This window comes from Myiozetetes cayanensis, unplaced genomic scaffold (genome assembly GCF_022539395.1).
Source record: "Myiozetetes cayanensis isolate MyiCay16 unplaced genomic scaffold, myiCay2020 scf3, whole genome shotgun sequence".
Classification (NCBI taxonomy): domain Eukaryota; kingdom Metazoa; phylum Chordata; class Aves; order Passeriformes; family Tyrannidae; genus Myiozetetes; species Myiozetetes cayanensis.
Window position 1 is genome coordinate 56463560 of NW_026087521.1, and position 19513 is coordinate 56483072.

The 19513-nt window shown below is 42.6% G+C and overlaps 1 protein-coding gene across 13 annotated transcripts in view; it reads right to left on the reverse strand.

Annotated features, from left to right (window-relative positions):
* The window catches only part of TBXAS1 (thromboxane A synthase 1), a 266105-nt gene that overhangs the window by 234063 nt on the left and 12529 nt on the right, over nt 1–19513 (reverse strand). The gene's annotated exons all lie outside the window — the stretch shown is intronic.

Genomic DNA, 19513 nt, shown 5'->3' on the forward strand with positions numbered 1-19513 from the left:
GGAGGAACTAGAGGAAAACTCTGTGAAAGAAGACCATCAGCCTGTTACACACTAAAGTAACCAAATTACATAATCAAAAAAATCTTTAGGATAACAACAGCAGCAACTTTCAAGTAAATGCCCTTGCCCATGACAAAATTACCTGAACTGTCCAGTATTGTTTGTTACTTATGAAACTATAAATACTCATATATGTACTGCAGACTTCCCAGTCATTCTAAACAACGTATCCGAAAGTGAAGGAAATCAATGCTACGCAAAAACTAAGTTTGTGAATTATATGGTAACCTTGAGAAACAGAAATTCGGTAGAATCTGATTCTCATAACACACCAGATGAAGAGTGGTTTCTTCTATTACAACCCCAAGACAATAGCTTAGATTTAATGTGCAAGGCTTCTCCAATATCACTGTATTACATTTCCTGCATTTATCAGAGAAGTTAATAATATAGGTATCAAAAAAATAAAGTCTCTAACACAATGGAGTTTAATTTTAAGAAGATTTGGCTCTACTCTAACTGAATCACTGCTATTTTGGTTCTCCTGTGCTTCACAGCTGCATTAATTCCCTTCCAGCCTCAGATCCTTGCAGAATAAGTAAAAGGTGTTAACCAGCTCATCAGCTCCACAGAATAGCGACGTAGTTCACAGAAAACCTTGCTTGTATTAACAATCTGTTGCTATTCTGGGTCAATAATAGCTCTGCTGGTTTGCTGCTGAGGGCAAGTTATCTGAGAACAACTACAACAGGAATCAAGACCAGTGACACAAGGAATTAATCAGCAGGCACAAGCCAACCCCAACCAGCAACTGATTTTGTGGAACTTAAAAAAAAAAATTAAGAAACAAAATATACATATGCATTAAAGTCTCTTCAAAAAACTAAACTAATCACCACAAGCATAGAAGGTACTTTTATTTACTTGGCTTTTTAGTTTAAAGACATATTTTTCTGCATATAGAGTTCAGATGCTCTCCTATTAAAGTCAACTGCATAACTCCTGTCAGCACACACAGGTCAAGTACAGACTCACTTGTCTTTTAAGAAACGTTGGAGTCTTTTGCCAGTCACACTAGGAAATAGATGGGATGAATAGTTCTCAAATGCATGGATTATGAAAGAAAATAGACTCTCACATCAGCATACAATTTGTAAGACAACACATAATCAAGCTTTTCTTTCCATCCTTTTCTGGTTTTGATGTTGGTGTTTGTTTTGTTTGTTTGTTTTTTTAAGCCTCAGTTTTATTTTTTATTTAAGCCTCATCACCTGCTACTAGTTGAAGGATTTTAACTCAGCACCTCCAACCATTAGGCAGGGTGGCACACAGCATCGACTCCAAAACCTGCCCAGAGCACTCCTCATCACAGACCCACGCACTCACAGTTATAATCTCAGAGTTAAGGATCTCAGCTCTGTGAAGAGTCACATAAATCCACATGATGCTTTGCAGGGTGGGGAAAAGGAGTCGGGGATGCAGACAGCAATGAAAACAGGCTGTTCATCAATCCCGAGTCTCTCTTTAGAGGTCCTTTACATGAGAAATGTCATCCTAATTAACCAGTTAATAGCACAGATATTTTTCACCAACCTCCTTTCCTTTTGTTGAGCCTAGCTGATAAATATTACAGTAGCATCAGAGAACTAGGGAGACAAAGTCCCCACTAACCACATGCTGGAGGAAGCCAGAGGCAAGCAGAAGTGGAAGAGAGCCTTTTCCTCTAAGACTGCTATGAGTCAGCAGCACTGTCTGCATTTGCCTCCACCAGGCTTCACTCCAAATTGCATCTACCAAGCTTTGCAGCTCCTTGACACAGTGCCATCCGAGCTCTTCTCTCCTGCAGCAAGTAAATTCCATAGATCGCTGCCTTGCTCATCACAAACAAAACGTTATCTACAAGAAGACATCCATCACATCCCTCCTTCCCCGGCACTGCCTTGGAGCTCCCTAGCAAATGACAGACCTACAAGACAGAAGCAGTTCAATCCTGAACAGCCAGAGCTTCAGCCTGCACAGATGTTGGCAGCAGTAAGTATTAAACAGGGAAGTACATAACAGCATTCAAAGTCTGAGGAACTGAATTGTTCCTCAACTGAAAAAGAAAAAAAAAAAAAAAAAGAAAGCCTGGCATCCAGACAATCCAGGTTTTACAGGAAGCCTTCATGCCTTAAAGCCCTGTCTGACTGCAATAATATTTTCTGTAAATGCTCTTCCAAAAACAATGCATTTTAACTTCCGAATGAATACAACTGTGGCTGTGAATGTCAGCAATGCTTGACATAGACAAGTACCATTCCAACATGAAATACAGAGCTTATTACAAAGCAGGATCATAGACCTTCTAAGTAAACCTAAATCACGTTAAGGACTTGACTTCTCTTCAAAGCACATCAAATGGAAAGTGTAATCTTATCTATTTTGGAAGCTAATGACTACACCAGCTAGACTAACCACACACTCCTGCTAATGACCAAATTTAACTCCTCTCATGCTATTCTACCTTGTATGTTTTAGGTCTATAATAATCTAATTAAGGCTGAGCCACACCAACTTTATCATAGGCAAAGGAAGCCCAGGCTCTATAGTAATTTGTAGCACAGATCAACTACATCCTGCTATAGACAGCTTAGCAACAAAATACTGCAGACCAAAATACCACAAAACAGCTTAAAAAAAAATTAAACAGAGACTAGTTTATGTATAAGCTGTAACAAAGCCCACATACAAAAATGAGTAAGTATATAAGAGAATAATTTATCTTCAAGACAAAAACATTTCCAAACCAAAATGAATTCTTAACGTCTTGAAGGTAGACCAATCAAAAAGATCAAAGATCCATTTCACATGGATTTTTTTAAAATCTAAAGCAACCCTAATATCCAAAGTACTAGGAATATTAATGTATTGGAATAGAGGGATTTATAATGGCCATCTGTGACTTAATTATTACTATCCCTGTTCAAGATTGATTAGGCAGACTAATCAGATGATTCTGTACTCCTGCATGACAAACTATGATAAGCTACCCAACACACAGACCACCAAGGCACCAGAGTCTACTAATAAAGATCTTGCTCTACATTCAGTACAGGTGGGAGCACCATAAGGATACCATGAGGGCATGGAAGGTTCTAGAACCACCTTGAATAAAACCACTCCAATAAACTGGATCTCCAAAGGCAAACACAATAACTGTAAAACCACACTGAGGAGGCCACTTTCATGACACTTCCAGCTGAGAAACTCAAAGGCACACTTTGACACTTAAATTGTTTTGCCAAGTCAGAACCTGGTTATATTAACCTAACTGCTTCTCAGGAAACAGGCACCCAGCTTAAAATTCTAGGAAAGCTAAAATACTATGTAAACTTGTACTTCAAACTAACAAATTTAATCTTAGCTGACTAAAAGTTTTGGTTCTTCAAACTCAGTCAATATCTTAGGGGCTAAAAAACCCTTTATGCTAACTAAATGTTGTGCCACTTTACTAAGTCCCCTCTAAAAGCAACAAGCTGTGAGATATCCTAGTTATTTCAAAGAACTCCACTTAGAAATAGCACAGGTTTTGTGGTCAAAAGGAATGACAGTTTCTTCCTCTTGCTGTGAGAGTTCAGAATGAGTTTCTAAAATAAAGTTACCTTTGCTAATAGTGACATTAAGATCTTGCATCCCCTGTGAAATTCCAGAGAAAGCAGAAATTACTGTAACATCTGCTGCCCGTCGCCAGGCATTTCTAAGCAAATTGACTTTATTAAATAATCGGTAACTTGTTTATATGTCTATAGCTTGCTTTAGAAACATTGATTGATTCAAGCAATCCTATAATTTCATTGTCCTATAAACTTGACTGGAGATAAGTAAGGATTTATGTTGATGGATCAATAGCTCCACATTGACAGCAAAAGCCAAAGAACCCTGCCTAGGTTAGTCTTGAAGTTGCAGAGACACATATAAATCACAGAATATACTGTGTTGGAAGGGACCCACAGGGATCATCCAGTCCAACTCTCAGCCCTGCACAGGACCATTCTGTGCCTGAGAATATCATCCAACCGCTTCTTGAACTCTCTCAGCCTTGGTGCTGTGACCACTGCCCTGGGAACCTGTTCCAGCACCCAACCACCCTCTGGGGGAAGAACCATTTTCTAATATCCAACCTAACCCTTCCCTGGCTCAACTTCAGGCCATTCCTTCAGGTCCTGTCACTGGTCACCACAGAGAAAAGCTCAGTATCTGCCCCTCCTCTTCCCCTCACAAGGAAGTTGTAACTGCAATGAGGTCTCCCCTCAGTCTCCTCCAAGCTGAACAGACCAAATGACCTCAGCTGCTCCTCATACGCCTTCCCCTTAAGGCCCTTCACCATCTTCCTTGCTCTCCTTTGGAAGCTCTCTAAAAGTTCAATATCTTTCTTACATTGTGGTGACCAAAACTGCACCTAATATTCAAGCTGAGTTTGCTTTTGTAACAATACCATGCTAAAAATTAGTAAATTATAATTTCTTTTGTGAAGTTCAGTTTTTAAACAACATGAAAATACCTAACCATCTTTCTTTGATTGAAAAGCTACTCTAGATAACAAATTCCAGGCTTGAATTCTCCAAACTGCATTTCAGTGCTTGATCACAGGTCAAAAGAACTCTGAAAAACTTAACAGAAGTACCTTGTTCTATAACTTAATTAAATAAATTGTGCATATTGACTTCTCTTTCATCCATTAGCTGGTGGGATTGACACCACAAGGTATCAAGCCCAGTCCTTTCCTGCTGGTTTTCCACAATTAGTAGAAATATTTTGAGAGCTCAGTGTGCTTATCTCTAGCTACTACATTCCCCACCTTACCTCTCCAGCTTACAGTTCAGTAATTTTACTGTGGAATCTTTTCAATACAATACAAAGAGAAACAGATTGAGAAAGATTAGAGGATGACTACATACAACCTTTTTAAAATCAGGGCAGGCACCTCGGAGGCAATTAGCCATCGTAACCAGCACCATGTGGAGCACTGTAATGGCTCCTGAATTGCCAGCTGGAGAAACCTGGGACATCGCATCCTTCTAGGTACCCTGACAGGAGAAGGGGAACTGAAGACCAAATAGAAAGGACAACAGGGAGAAGAGCAGTAAAGAACAGGTAGACCTGGCCATCCTGTTGCAGGAGGATAGTTGCAGCTGTCCACCCTACATTCTGCCTGGGAAAAGGACAAGCCAAAAGCTGCATGAACATGCTGCTCAGTGACTCTTTCAAAAGCAGCTGATTGCTGATGCAGACCATCAACAGCCTGCACTCGTGGCCTCAAAATGGGCTGTCAGGGCCAGAAGGGGGTGGAATGAGATCTGAGGGCAACCCCCACATAGACCATCCCTCTCCAAGGGGTAAAAGCTCACCAGGCTGAACATTGGAGGCAGGTAACAAGGTTCACTGGCACAGCAAAGAGCAAACCAGGACCAGGGCCTACACAGGGATTCAAGTCAGCCACTGAGCACCCAGACCCAAACTTCAGTGGGGTCCTGGGCCCCTGGGAACACGTGTCAGTGGGAAGCCTCAGGTGAGATCAATCAGGACAATTACCATTTATTGGTGCCCTCAGTGCCCTGAGAAACTCAGTACTAAGGTAAAAAGATAATGGCATGCACATGGGAGTAGGGTAATTGAAAAAGTAAGTTCCCTAATACAATGTATTTATCAATACCCTGTCAAAAGCCAATATGACAAAAGGGTAAGGCACCAAAAGTCTCAAAAATCGTGAACCTCAGAAAAGGTAAAGAAGTATTCTTCACCTGGGATCCACCACTGTTTTTTCAAATACCACATGCTCCCAGGAGAAACCTCACAGAAGTGAATGGAGAATGTCCCCTTGGGTTATGGCCTTCAGCCTGACGAGAAGCGGGAACTGTGGGCAGCATCAGTTCTTCCTTTATGCTTCATCTCTAATGGTCTGAAATCATAGGGTTTGAATGCCTCTTTGTTTTGGGGCCCTCTGAGGTGAATAATAGAGAAAAAAAAGAAAGAGCAAATGAACATGCAATGTATTAGATTATACAAACATGCCAAAACAGAAGAGGAATTACATCTCAGGCACCACCACCACCTGGTCTCTGCACAAAAGGGCAGTAAAGTGGAACAAAGGAAAAAGAAAGGTCACAATCGAGCAAGTCAGACTAATACTATTGCCACAGCAATGGTTCTCACACCTCAAGAAGCCCAGAGGCTATTAGTTTACATCCAGATGTAGAAAGGCAACCTGACTGCAAAGAAACTCAACCTGGCAGCTCAAAGTAATCAAAGAACAGTCCCAGTTCTTCAGCAATTCTTTAGTGGCATCTACAGAGCCATTCTTTTAGGATATAGAAACATCTCTTCACAGGAGACGGGAAGCTCTCCTGGAGAGCACCAGGTACAGGGTTTGGTAATGCTGCTTTGACTCCTGTACACAGTCAGGGGAAGTTGTTGCCCTGTTGCCTCCCTTGCCTTAGAAAATGTTCCCCATGATAAGCATTTCAAAATGACAATAACTGCACTGTGAACAATCATGACAAATATTTTCAGATGGCAGTAAGAACACAAAATATATGGGGCACTGGAACACACAAGGCAGGAAGACATACAGCACCTTCAGACTAGAGGGCAAATGCAGGGACAATATAAAGCACATTGAAAAGCCTTGTTTTCACTCACGCCCCTATCAAGGGGGTATTCACTGCCTAAATGTATGCATCACATGATGAATAATTCTTGGTAGATCATGCCAAGTTTTCCCAAAGGCCTTCTTACCGATATGAAAGGGATCACAGACAACTAACATGCAAATTGCAGCCCCCTTAGATGCGGCAGAAGAGCACATGCAACATACGGGTGGCTTTAGTCTAGTTCAGCCTTTTGTGCTTTCTCATTCATTGGGGTTTTTTGCTGCAGTCCTTTCTGCTGACCACTTGTACACTAATTCACCAAATCAGAAATCCCTTCAGCTCTCTCATTCTCAGCAGATATGTTGTAACACAGACATGCATAACTGATGAGGGGATAGAAAAAAGGAAAAGTGAAAATGAAACTTGCACAATCACAAAACCAGGAATTTCCAAATTTCAGGTTATTTCTGCAAGTCTTGGCCTAGCTGAGGTTTTTGCTAAAGCACTGGTTGACCATTTGTGCAATTGTGACAAATACAGTTTTACAGGGGGCAAAGACGGTCAAGCTCAAAGCAAGGAAAAAAGTGCTCCAAAGCTGTGAAACTTGAAGGATCAGGGCTAAAACACTAATTAAACTATTTTAATTACTTAATTTAAAAAATGCATATTCTTCCTGCAGTCTCATGAGTATGAGAGTAAATTTGTGATTTCTCAATGCTTGAGGTTAGCAATACTTGCAAAAAGGCACGAACCCAATAAACTGACCTGCTAGCCATGGGAAGAGAAGTTAAGTGGAAGAGTAAATAACCTGATGTATGAGTTGAAACAGCAAGAAAAACTTAGTCTCAACAAGATTTCAACCATGCTGACACTCCTTTTAAGTTGCTCTCTCAAGCTCTAGTGTAGTTGGGATCTGAGCCTAAGGTTCACGGAGTCCAGCCTCCAGCCTTCTGATGCCTTCTGCCAAGTGGCAGATAAGCCCAGCCTTATATCGTGACTGAGCAAGTGTGAAAAGGAAATATATATCCTTCTCAGTGCATGGGGAGCTTTCTCCTTAAGAGCCCCTGCTCTGTCTGTGGCAGTTCAGACTAACTAGAAATGCCAGCAACTACCTCGATGCATGACAGAGGAGCTGGGACTACTTCAGACAGCCCAGGGACAGTGGGATGTTATGATGAACTGTAATTCATTTACCTTATATTCATAAGCAAAGTGACACATGAATGCAAGATGCCAGATGGAGTAAGCTGACTGAAAGTGGAGAAGATGGGTTTCAGATGGGACCTATATTTATGCAAGACGAGAAGCCAAAGGCAGAGAAACAGCAGAAAAACTGCACAGGACAAAAGCTTCACCATACATTCAATAAAATACAGTTTCTTTCAGTCATCTTTACCTTGGCTTCCTTTGGCCAAGTCTGTAAAGCAGTGAGGCATCACACAAGGGATACAGGTGTTCAGAGGGGCCCCTACAGACGCATGCAAGTATTTTAAGAGCATAGAAAGGATTGGGGTTTTTGTAAGTCTGGTGCAGGGAGATTCCCTCTGTTCTTGTGCGATGCACTCAGCTCTCTGAATAGAGGGCACCAAGTCCAAGGGTAAAATATTGTTTTTCTCTTAGTATATGTAACTCCAATTAACCTTATTGGAGCATTGTGGGTACACTGAGAAGATTACACTCCTTAATGTGCAGTTACAACTGTACTGTAAATGCAACATTACACGCTTTCTATTATGGTTCAAGACCACTACGCTCTTCAAGACTGTCATAAACCTCAGAAAACAGAGGTTTATAATGGAAACACTGAAACACTCAACTCTAAAAGCCCTGGCAGAGAGGAAATACAGCTATAAATTCAGCTTCTCTTTTCCAGCATATACATTGGCAAGTTATGAATAATAGGTATTTCTACAGTTACAACAGACAGATCTACACACTGCTTAGGGTAACCTTTGCTGTAAAAGTGGAGGATGGAAAGAGCTCAAAGTGGAAAGAGCAACCTTTCGTCTTGTCTCTTACAGAGTTACTGCAATTGCAATAATGACATAAAACCAGCAATTGAAATATAGTAGCCTGTACACGGGGGTTGCATTGGGAATGCACCTTTTTAAAAAGGGAGGTTTATGTTTCTACAGTCAGTGAGAAAAAGGCACGAGCCCCCTCAAGCCTCCTCAGCCTCCTTTGTTTTTTAAAAAAATTGGCTATTTGAATACCGTTCAAACAACACTGCAAAACAACTTGCTATCCAATCATAAATGGATAGTCTCTATATATTCTCTTCTATATGTAATCTGGTCCCTAGCTTCTCAACACTATCAAGAAGCAAAATTTCAACTAGCAATTACTGGACCTGATAATGTAAAAAGACCTCGCTCTGTTTTGGCAAGAGAAAGATGGGCAGGCAAATGTGCTATGACTGGGGCTGAGGCATTTGGGAATCTCTCCAGATATTAACAGCAATGGCACAGGTGGGTCAATATGATCCCATTAGCCATATCGTGCTATTTGATTTCTGGTATGTATGAGGGAAGGAGAACAAAACCTACACAATTGCCATTTGGGAGGTATGCTGATGGGTAAACAGGAAAATCCATGCCTGTTTTAAACATTGCAGCCTGACTGGCCGCTGGGGAAAGGTAGAGTAGGGAGGTCCATGTGTTTTGTGGGCACAGCCTTCACCACTAGAAGGGAGGGAGGAGAGGCACCCACCACCTGTTTGTTCTGCCTGCACAATGCTTGTTGCCACCACCACCACCATCCTCCTCCTCCAGCACCTGCCCCATCCCAGGGTTTTCAGTGGTTTCATGCCTCTCTGGAGACAGTCTTGCAGAGGTTCCCATACCCTGGCTTAAGTTGCCATAGGTACTGTCAGTGTACAGAGAAACATTCAAAGTTCAGCAAGGCTGCATGCCAGGTATGATCCCTGTTTTTTATATTAGTGCTGTTCACATTTGAGGAAGTTTCTTGAATGTGTAGGGAATGCTCTCAGATTCCGACGCCTCCATAAGTTAGTTTCTATTACAAACACACTAGCAGTGCCACTAATACTGTAAACAGCAAGGACATCAAATACACCACAGGTCTATGAGGTATATGAAAAACTTGCCATGGAAAGCAGTCCATGGACCCTCCCCATTACAGCTGCTGGGATTTTTAAGATTAGACGGTAGAAAGTTTAGCACTTCTTACCAACACCTCTACCATCCTCATTTTAGATCTGAGGGCACTGTGTTTAACATTTCTGCACGCTTGATTCATGGAGGACACTGGTTCATTAGCTTCCTGCTTTCCACCTTTCCGTATGACAGCACTCCTGGTGCCTATGATGCACAAACCCAACACACCCAAAAGCCGTATCTCCACATTGACCCAGAGCTGTCAAGCCTCTGAACAGGAAGGGAATTGCCTCATTGTCCAGACCTGTTCAGTTCAGCATTTGGCAACATCTGCGGAGATCAACAGCAAAGCTGGCATTAAAATGCAATTCCCAGCAGAACTGAGAACTGCCTTTCACATCTTCTCTTGGGTGAGACCTTTAACTAGGACTAACTCCTGTCTTCACTTTCACCTTTTTTTCTTTAAATAGGGTCTTGCATCGGTAGCCTTAACTAAAAACTCCCACTCTGCTCCCACAGTTTTCAGCCTGCCCACTGTTTGCTGTTTCACCCCAGATGCAATAGCGGAGAACCAGTGACCCTGACCATAAGTAATGCAAATTACTGTTTTGCAAAAATCTACAGTCTTCAGAATAATTAGTAAATTATTCATAGGAAAGGACCATTAGGTTATAATTGTGTTATTGAACCAAGCCTCTATGCATGGGGGATGTCATGTACATTCAGCCATAGAAGGTGTGCAGAGCATCCTTTTGCAAGGTATTTCCCAAAACTCTCTGGCAAATTTACACTCAGGTGTAAGGACTAACAGCAAGGCTAGAATAGTTTCCCAAGCACCAGAGCATCACGGCCAAAATGTTCAGGAGTGGCCCATGAAGCACACAAAGGCATTTCTTCTCCCTGTGCTATGTTGACCACCACTCTGTTTTATTAAGCAGCAGGACGAAACGGTAGCATTTCCAAGGATTTTCACTGTAGTGATCTGAACAGCCTGAGACTTTCAGTTGCCTCCAGTTTAGCTAACACCAGATACACTGGAAGAAGGAAATGTACACAGGCAGAGGCTATTGCAGCCACTTATGCAAATTTGTATTTGGCTAATTCTCTCTACTAAGAATAGAAAGTCAACTTAAGAGGAAAAAAGATACTTAAAAAGCAAGCTTAAATTCAGCAAGAACTTGGATGTTGTAAGACCCTTACTCACTACAGAAAGATTTCCAGTTCCTGTAGGGAGTGGGATTCCCACCCCCACTTTTTTTAAAATTGAATGATTAATTTATCCCACTAACCTTTGTCTGGAGGAGCCAACAGCCACACTTCTGCATGGCTGCGGGGGAGAATGACATCTCCACACAGCCAGTCCCACGTGCTGACAGTTCTGCCAGCCAACCAAGCCCCGACGACTTTGCCCAACAAATGTGCCACGGGAACGACACGGCAACACCTCACAGCCAAAAGCACAGGGCTAGGAGGACTGGGGGGCACAACAGGTTTCACAACAGCGCTCCTTCACCTACTCCACGGCAAGTACTAGGAGATCCTTACCTTTACGTGTCTTCCATGCCTCCTCCAGCGGTTCCTGGTTGGGCTGCCAGCAGGGAGCAGCCCTTCAGCAGCCCGAGGGGAGCGGTGATGCGCGGAGTGAGCTCTGCCTCCCACGGCACAGACAGGTGCTTGGACAGGGGCCGGGCGGGGCCGCGGAACTACAGCTCCCAGGAGGCCCCGCGCCCTCTCCCCGTGCTCTCGCTCGGCTGCCTCCCGACCCCCCCTCTGGGGGTTGTAGTTCCACTGCCGCCCCCCTCGCCGTTCCCACGGACATGCTCTTGCTGGGAAGGGAGGCTTTGCGTGGCCGCAAAGGAAGCTAACACTCTGAAACCTTTTAAATATTTTTTGAAAAGCTAGATATGTATATATGTGTGTGTGTATGTCTACATTAAAAAAAGAAAAATAGCAAAATCAGCAAATATTTTTGCCTACAGTAAGGGGAAAATGGGAAGTTACTGTATTCCAATTCTCTTTTTGCTTCTGGTGGGTGTTTGCTTTGGTGTGAAGGGAGAGGGGAAAAGTGAGAAAAAAAAATGCTCGTAAGCCCGACAAACGTGCCGATACTTAACTGTATCCTCCACTGAAGTGAATGCAATTGAATCTCATACTCCAGTTGTTCCAGAAACTCAAGGCCTCTAGAAATTATAAGCATGGCTTAGTAATGGTGAGATTTTAAAAGTAATTAAGAGCTTATCCACATTGGGAGCAGTGTAGAGTAGCTCCATTTGCAGAACTCCCCTTCCCTGTGCTGGACATGGATTTCCCACTAACAGTGCTTTATTATGAATTAGTTTGCCCCATTCAGGCTTTCAGTTCAAAAGCTACCTTCACCCAAATTGATGGACTTCTGCAAGGTGAGCCTAAACTGCATATTCTGTTTTTACCTCGTGTTTGAGCCTTTATTTAGGCGTCTGTTCCCAAAAGCTAGGCATTTCTTTGGAAAACTAGATATGAAGTTTCTCACACAGTCACTGCTGTCCTGAATTTGGGAGATCAAATAGGAACACTAAATGCCACAAGACTGACAAAAAACCCCTTTGGGAACATGGCCCTATTTTCCTCACTGGGAATGTTTGTTTTTGAAATGTGGAGAGGAAGACTGTGCAGAGGAGAGAAAGCCCTCCTTTCAGAGCAGAATCTGCTCTTAGTAATTAGTCCTTGTGGGTAGCAAGTATTAACAATACTTCACAGAGAACTTAAAATTCATAATCTGTCCAGAGTATAGCCAAAGCTTTAAAGTTTTGCCCAGTTTTTATTAATTGCATATGCATAAAAAATGTCAACAATGTTAATGTACAACGAGCCAGAGAAGTTCTTCCGAGACCACTAAGTATTAAGCCCATGGATATACCAACAGGACCCCTTTACTTGGGGTGAAGAGGAGGAGGAGGAGGAGGAGGAGAAGGAAAGGAGGTTCTAGATAATAGGAAATAATAATAATGAGTAATGCAGGAGGTTTTAGCGTGGAGACAGGTGGTACCCATAAAGCTTCTACGCAGCACCACACCACAGCCACCTCTGTGCAGTTGCATGACAATTCACGAAGACTTCCCAGATGAGGGGGACGTGACACAGAGGCAGACACGGAGTCCTGCCAGAACCTCTGCTCCGTGGCTTCTAGCTCTGAGACACAGCCCAGCTCTGCACAGGACTGAAGGGAAGCTGCAGGACTTCTGCACCCAAGTCAATCCATTTAATGGCTTCTGGATTCCATTTGGCCCAGCGAAGGGTTTAGCTGCTTTGCAAAGCACTACAGCTCATTTTGTATTTCTAGAACAAGCCCATGAAAAGCATATTTAAGCCATAAGCCTTCCAGGATAATTGACCTTCTACAGTATGTGACTTTTCAAAGTAAGTTTTCATAGACTTGCTAGAAAAATGTGAGTTTTGACCTAGCACTTTTCATTCCAAGATTTCTGAATAATCTATTTTAATGCAGGTTTAGAAAAGGAAAAGAACATGGGGTAAAGAAAAAATAAAAAAAAGAGTATGTTCCTTTGACTTCAGTTCAAGTCCAATTGATAGAGAATCTATTAATCACCAGCATGCGATTTATATCAGAACATCAGAATGCCTGTATTAAAGCAGACACATAGAAGAACTGGAATGGATTGCTTCCCAAGATCTTGTGGCATTAAGAGTGGAGTTATGTTTGCTTTCTTTTTTGTTTTGAACTTTCCTTTTGTTTTGAACTTTCCTTTTGTTTTGAACTTTCCTTTTGTTTTGACCAAGACAATATCTCTTACTGAAACGGAGATGTAAGAGAACTGCTTTTGTGAATACACAGAACTATTACTTATTCCAACAGGCATTTTGCTAGTTCCTGACTTGCATAACTACATACGCCATGAATAAGTCTATTGAAACTGCTAAGGTCTGTCTAATGTTTTCATCTTCCTATTTCCCAGAACAAAAATGGTCTCAGTCATCTATTATTTGCAAGAATTCACAGATAATATCAGAATAAGGAGGAAGCGTGGATAATATAGCACAAGACCCTCCTATTGTTTCGCTGGAGTAGGGAAATCCACTGGAGACTAAACTTTCTGTAAACATTGGTCTGACACTGGCTGCCCTCCTTCCCTCCCTGAGGGGCCGGATGATGTGGGGAACCACAACCCACCCCATTCACCTGACTGCCTGTAACGCAGAGATGAAAGAGTAGCCATGTGTAAGAGCCACAGCAGGATGAACACGCTTCTTTTCCCACACGGAAAAGAGAAGCAAAACCCAGGTGCAGATGATTTCCCAGTAGCAGAAGGTACAACAAGAGGAAAAAACATTTAAGGCCAGTGGTGCCAAAGCTAAAAAATCCCACTACCTTTCTGAGGGGAGCTGTGACCAGCCTGCAACTACTTGTGCAGAGAACAGTGAGTCAAGTTTGCAATGCCATGCAGGCTCACACATGGCAAAAGCTTTCCATTTTGCTTCCATGTTTTGAAAAAGCCAGAGCTTTCTTCAGCACGTTCTCTTAAACACCTAGTAGGCAAGGGAAAAATGGAGGCAGAGCCAAAACAATAACCCTGCAGACTGTTGAGCAGCAAAGCAGAGGTGTTTTCCCTGAACACCTTTCACAGCTACACCGTGCTTTCCTGGGCACTTGCTGAGGCAGGAGCTGATGTCGCCATCTCACTCTGTCTATCCCAGCCTGCCATGCAGCCTCAGGGGGTTTGCAGGGTATTTCCACTGGGGTTTGACGGACCACAGGTGAGCAGTGATCACCTGTTTACACACCTATTTACACACTGGGTAAATACCCAGTGTGCACAATACTTAATTTGTAACTTTCACGTGTTGGAGTCTAAAGTAGAGGAAAGTTCATGGGAGAGCAGTTCCTTGTCCTAGAATCCAAGAGTAAGGGTTATTGCCCCTCCTGTGCCTGGGGAAGGCTCTGCTCATCTCACCCTTGCCACTTGTGGCAGATAAAATGAAGACATGGAGGGAATCTGGGCCAGGGAGGAGGACAGGAGGGGCTGGATCCCGGCGGGCAAACGCCAGAGGCTCCACATTGTTCTTGCCAGCAGATGGAGCAGGGCTGGCATGGGAAGAGTGTGCTGTAGGAGTGGGAGGCCCTCCTGCCTCCATCCCTGCCTGCCCCTCTCCTAGGAGGAGCTTCTCCCACTCTACATGGATCTCTCCTTTCCCGCAGCTGATCATTCCCCCTCCTGGCCAGCTGATCCATTCCAAAGGTCTCTCTCAACGAAGGTAAACTTCTTCCAGGGCTGCCTCCCTACACTGATGCCTGCACAAAGCTGAATCCAGCCATGAGGGCTGATGAATATAAAAGCATCTATCCCTGCTTCTCCACTGGTGTGTGCATGTCCCTGCACCCATGTCCACAGACACCCACCCTTTTGTTCTCTAGCTGTGGACTACCTCAAGCAGACAGAAACCTTCCACACACTCATGACCACCCTCCATTTGTCCTAAACTGGTTCAGTGTCATTGTCTCTAGCTGTCAGATGGGTTATTTTCCACTCTTATTTCTGTTTCTGCTGAGTTTAAGCCAGGATCAACATGAAAGATGGATTTGTTCATGTCAGGTCAGCAAATCAAACCTAGTGAGCTAAGAATAACCAGATTTCAAAGGTGAAAAAACAGAGATAGGGTGGAAATGGAGAAGAAGTACTATTTTGCTGCTTAGCCCTAGACATGGGAATGAAAAAAAATAAACAACATGTAACCCTCCCCCTCACAAACTCTTGCCTTACAGCCCTTTAGCTCCTCCACGGGTAACAGGCCTCCTCATGGTGAACCTGGTCATGGAATGAGGCAGTCCAGGGCATGAGAAGGGACAAGGAAGCTCTGATATCTCCTGGGTGGGCAATGTTCAGTGGGCATTATACTCAGCCGGCTATAGTGCTACTAAGGTGGGCAGTATTCAATGCAAATGAAAAGATAAGGATAAAACTGTACAGAATAAATACTGTCTGGTTTGCAGAGGAACACATTTGCAGGTAACTCCGATATTTATGCCACATTCTTCCTGCTTTCGCCTTTTGGTTTTCATTGTTCTGCTTTTTGGAGTCAATTCATTCTACTTCATGAAAAGAATCAAAATATTTTCTTCTTTATTTTCTTGTTTTCTTTTTTTTTTTTTAAATATTTTTAAAAAGCAGCTCTTTTGTTTATGTCATGTATAAAATCTTCACCATCATTAAGTAAGACATCACCTGGTGTTATGCCCACAGGGGCAAATACAAGCTTTGTAAATCGAAAAGTACATCAGTGTCTTATTTGCTTTATAGTAGACTACACATTTGAAGTCAAAAGGTAGTTGTGTAGCCCTGTTTTGTTCCAAAACTGCCATTCTGCTGTCATTTATTTTAGTCTGTGGCAAAATAAAATAAAGATGATTGAAAATCCTAAAGCTCAAACCTGAGGACGGACAGCAAGAAATCAGCACAGACTGTATTCTTTCTTGCACTTATTTTAGGGGCAGAAAGAGACCCTGCTGCAGAAAATGCCTTTGACATAGATGTTTGAATGATCTGCTACATACACAATAAAGAATAACATTTTATAAGCTTTTTATGGGGTATTAAAAATCCAAAGTAGCCAAGTTTTCTAATGGAAAAAGCAAACTACTTCAGGGGTTGAGCAGAGGCACCATCTGCACTGGAGCGACCCCAGACTAATTGACTGTGAGTGTCCTTGTCTGTGTGTGTGTGTGTATACACGTGTGTGTGTGTGTTTCAGGGAGACATTCTTTGCTTCAGTTCCATTATAATTCCTTTAAATATTTATTACTGGAATGTAAATTCTGCGGAAAACTGAAGTCTTTGCTTTGGAAAAAACAGACCATCACCTACCACGGGTGTTGTCGCTCAGTGAAATAGCCAAGTCCCTTTTGGAGAAACAAAAGGATTCGGTTATATAAACAAGTCAGTGCATTGAATTATAAGAGTGGGGGGAAAAAAGGAACAAAAACCTGCTGACTTCTGGTTGAACTACTCCTTGGCTATGTGTGAGCTGAAGTTCTGCAGATCTAGCAAGAAGTAGGAGCAATATTAAAATGAATTGGTTACAAATAGTGGAAATAGTCCAGCAAGCACATTTACAATGTGCAGCCCTAAGTATGGCTTTGTTTTCAGATTGGTTTGTCTTTATTTTGAATGTAAAACATTAATAAGCTTCTTAAGGAGATTGGGGATGGGAGAAAACATTGGCTGATCACCTTAAAGCCCAGGAAAATAAAAAAGTTCTCAGGTTGCTGGATGAAATAACAAACTAGAGTGGGTTTATACTTCTTACATTGCTATGAAAGCTTTACTTCTTGATCATTTCCAGACACCAGAAAGTTATTAAAATCCACAAAGGGAAAAGAAATTCTACATTTATATGAGCTTTAAAACTTATTTTGGGACTTCAGCTTGTTACCAGTGTAACGGAGAGTAAACCTGTAATGTGAAAAAGCTAGTCAAAAAGACTAACCAAGGACCAGTCTAGCATTACAAACACTTGGGAAGGGATTTATCAAATAATATCTGAGGTTACACTTTATTCTGGAGGGTCAAAACTGGAACAGATTGGTGTGGATAGTAACAGCTCTTAGGCTCAGATATTTGTATCACTTTAAACCTTACTGTCATTTCAAGGATATAAATAGGCTTGGAAAAATCAGATTATTGGAAGGATTAAATTGGAATCAGTGTCAGTAATAATCTATTCCTTTGTGGTGACACCAATTGAAAGAGGGAAAGTTTGGGGGAGGGGAGTAATGCTACACTGCCTATGGGTTGTGTGGGAATGGGGAATACAAATGAGGGGAAGGAGGGTTAAACAGCACAGCTCTCATGTGACTGGTAGGCAGGGTAAGCATAAGGACAGAGAAATCCTCCTTAGAAACAGCACTGGCCAAAAACCCTGTCTCACCAAAAGCTAGTTACAATGATGGAGTGCCAAAATACACCACTCATTCTAGTTTATCAAATTAATAAAATCTGTCTGTGTTCTGTGCTTCCCCACTTCCAGCCCCACAACCCAGCATGCTCAAAGACCCACAAAATCACGGAGGAGTTTTTACCTTATTTCCTTTTTCTTTTTTTTTTTTTTTTTTTAAATCACATTGCCTGAATGTTTTCCCTACAGTGTCACTCCTGTTATCTCCTAGCTGGGTTGGAGAAAACAGGTAGCACATACCTGACATTCCCATCTCTGGGGACTCTGGAGTATGCCAGGCAGAGGAACACAGCGTGGTGTCCAAGCACCAGCCCCTCCATCTCAGTTCATGCCACAGCCAGCCCTCACTCAGCCATCCACAACTGCAATCCATGCAGGTGTTCCTAGATAAGAGCTAAGCAAGAAGCAGCTGGTCCAGGCTCTTTAACATTGCCCTGAATATATTTCTACAGGTACAATCAAATTTATTCCTTTCTTTTAGATTCAGAATGATTTTGATAGTGGTGACTTTAATTTGTTGACAAATTGCCTGCTGAATTTTCTTTCATCCTGAAACACGAGAGACCAGAGTACAGAAGGTACCTTGTGTTGTTGAGCGAACAAAGCGTATTTAGACTTGTTTTCCACCTAGCCTTTTGGAACAAAGTTAAAGATTAGGTTTTCAGTCAGGAGCTCTGTAAGTGAGATTCTGCTTCCCTGGTAAGCCATTTTCTACTTAGTGCTTTCCCCAGTTTCACCCACCACCAGCTTGTTTAACGGGGTAGGACATCCCTCTAGGAAGGGACTAAGAACCATCATCTCTATCTGAGTCCAAGGGAGATTTTTCATTGGCAGCTGCTGGTTTTCTGAATGTGCCATAAGACCTACCCTTTTTGTCAGTTTTTCCTTAATGAGAAGAATGACGAGACAGCAATATGTGCTTGCAGCCTGGAAAACCAACTGTATGCTGGGCTGCATCAAAAGCAGTGTGGCTAGCAGGTCAAAGGAGGTGATTCTGCCCATCTTCTCTGCTCTGGTGAGACCCCACCTGGAAGACTACATCCAGCCCTGGGTTCCCCAACACAGGAAGGATATCAGCCTGTTGGAGCAGGTTCAGAGAAGGGCCGGGAAGACAATTAGAGGGCTAGAGCACCTCACTTGTGAGGAAAAGCTGAGAGAATTGGGGTTGTTTAACTGGAGAAGAGAAGGTCCCTGGGAGACCTTATAGTGGCCTTCAAGTACCTGATGGGAGCTTACAAGAATGATGGGGACAGACTTTTAGTAGGGACAGCAGCAACAGGACAAGGGGCAATGGTTTTAAACTAAAGGAGTGTAGATTCAGGCTTTGATATACACTGGAAACTTTTTACAATGAAGGTGGTGAAACACTGGCACAGGTTGCCCAGGGAGGTGATGAAGGCCCCATCCATGAAAACATTCAAGGTCAGGTTGGATAAAGCTCTGAGTGATCTGATCCAGATGAAGATATCCCTGTCTGTGGCAGGGTGGTTGAATTAGATAACTTTTAAAGGTCCCTTTCAATGCAAACCCTTCCATGATTCTATGGGAAAGAAGGGTCTCTCACTGGATAGGAGTCTTTCATCCTTCCACTGACCAGCTGAGTGGATGATGCTGGGAGACTGATGGTAGTGCAACTCAGGGCTTTGAGCATGTTTCAGTAAACACACCTGACTATAAGCAAGGTAGTGGGCAGAAAAAAGGAATGCAATGTTTCTTGGAATAAATAACACTTCTAATAACTACCTCACTTATACTGCCCAGTGACAGGAGCAAAAATGACAGGGTAAGCAATTCCCAGCACTGTCCTCAGGTGCTTTCCCA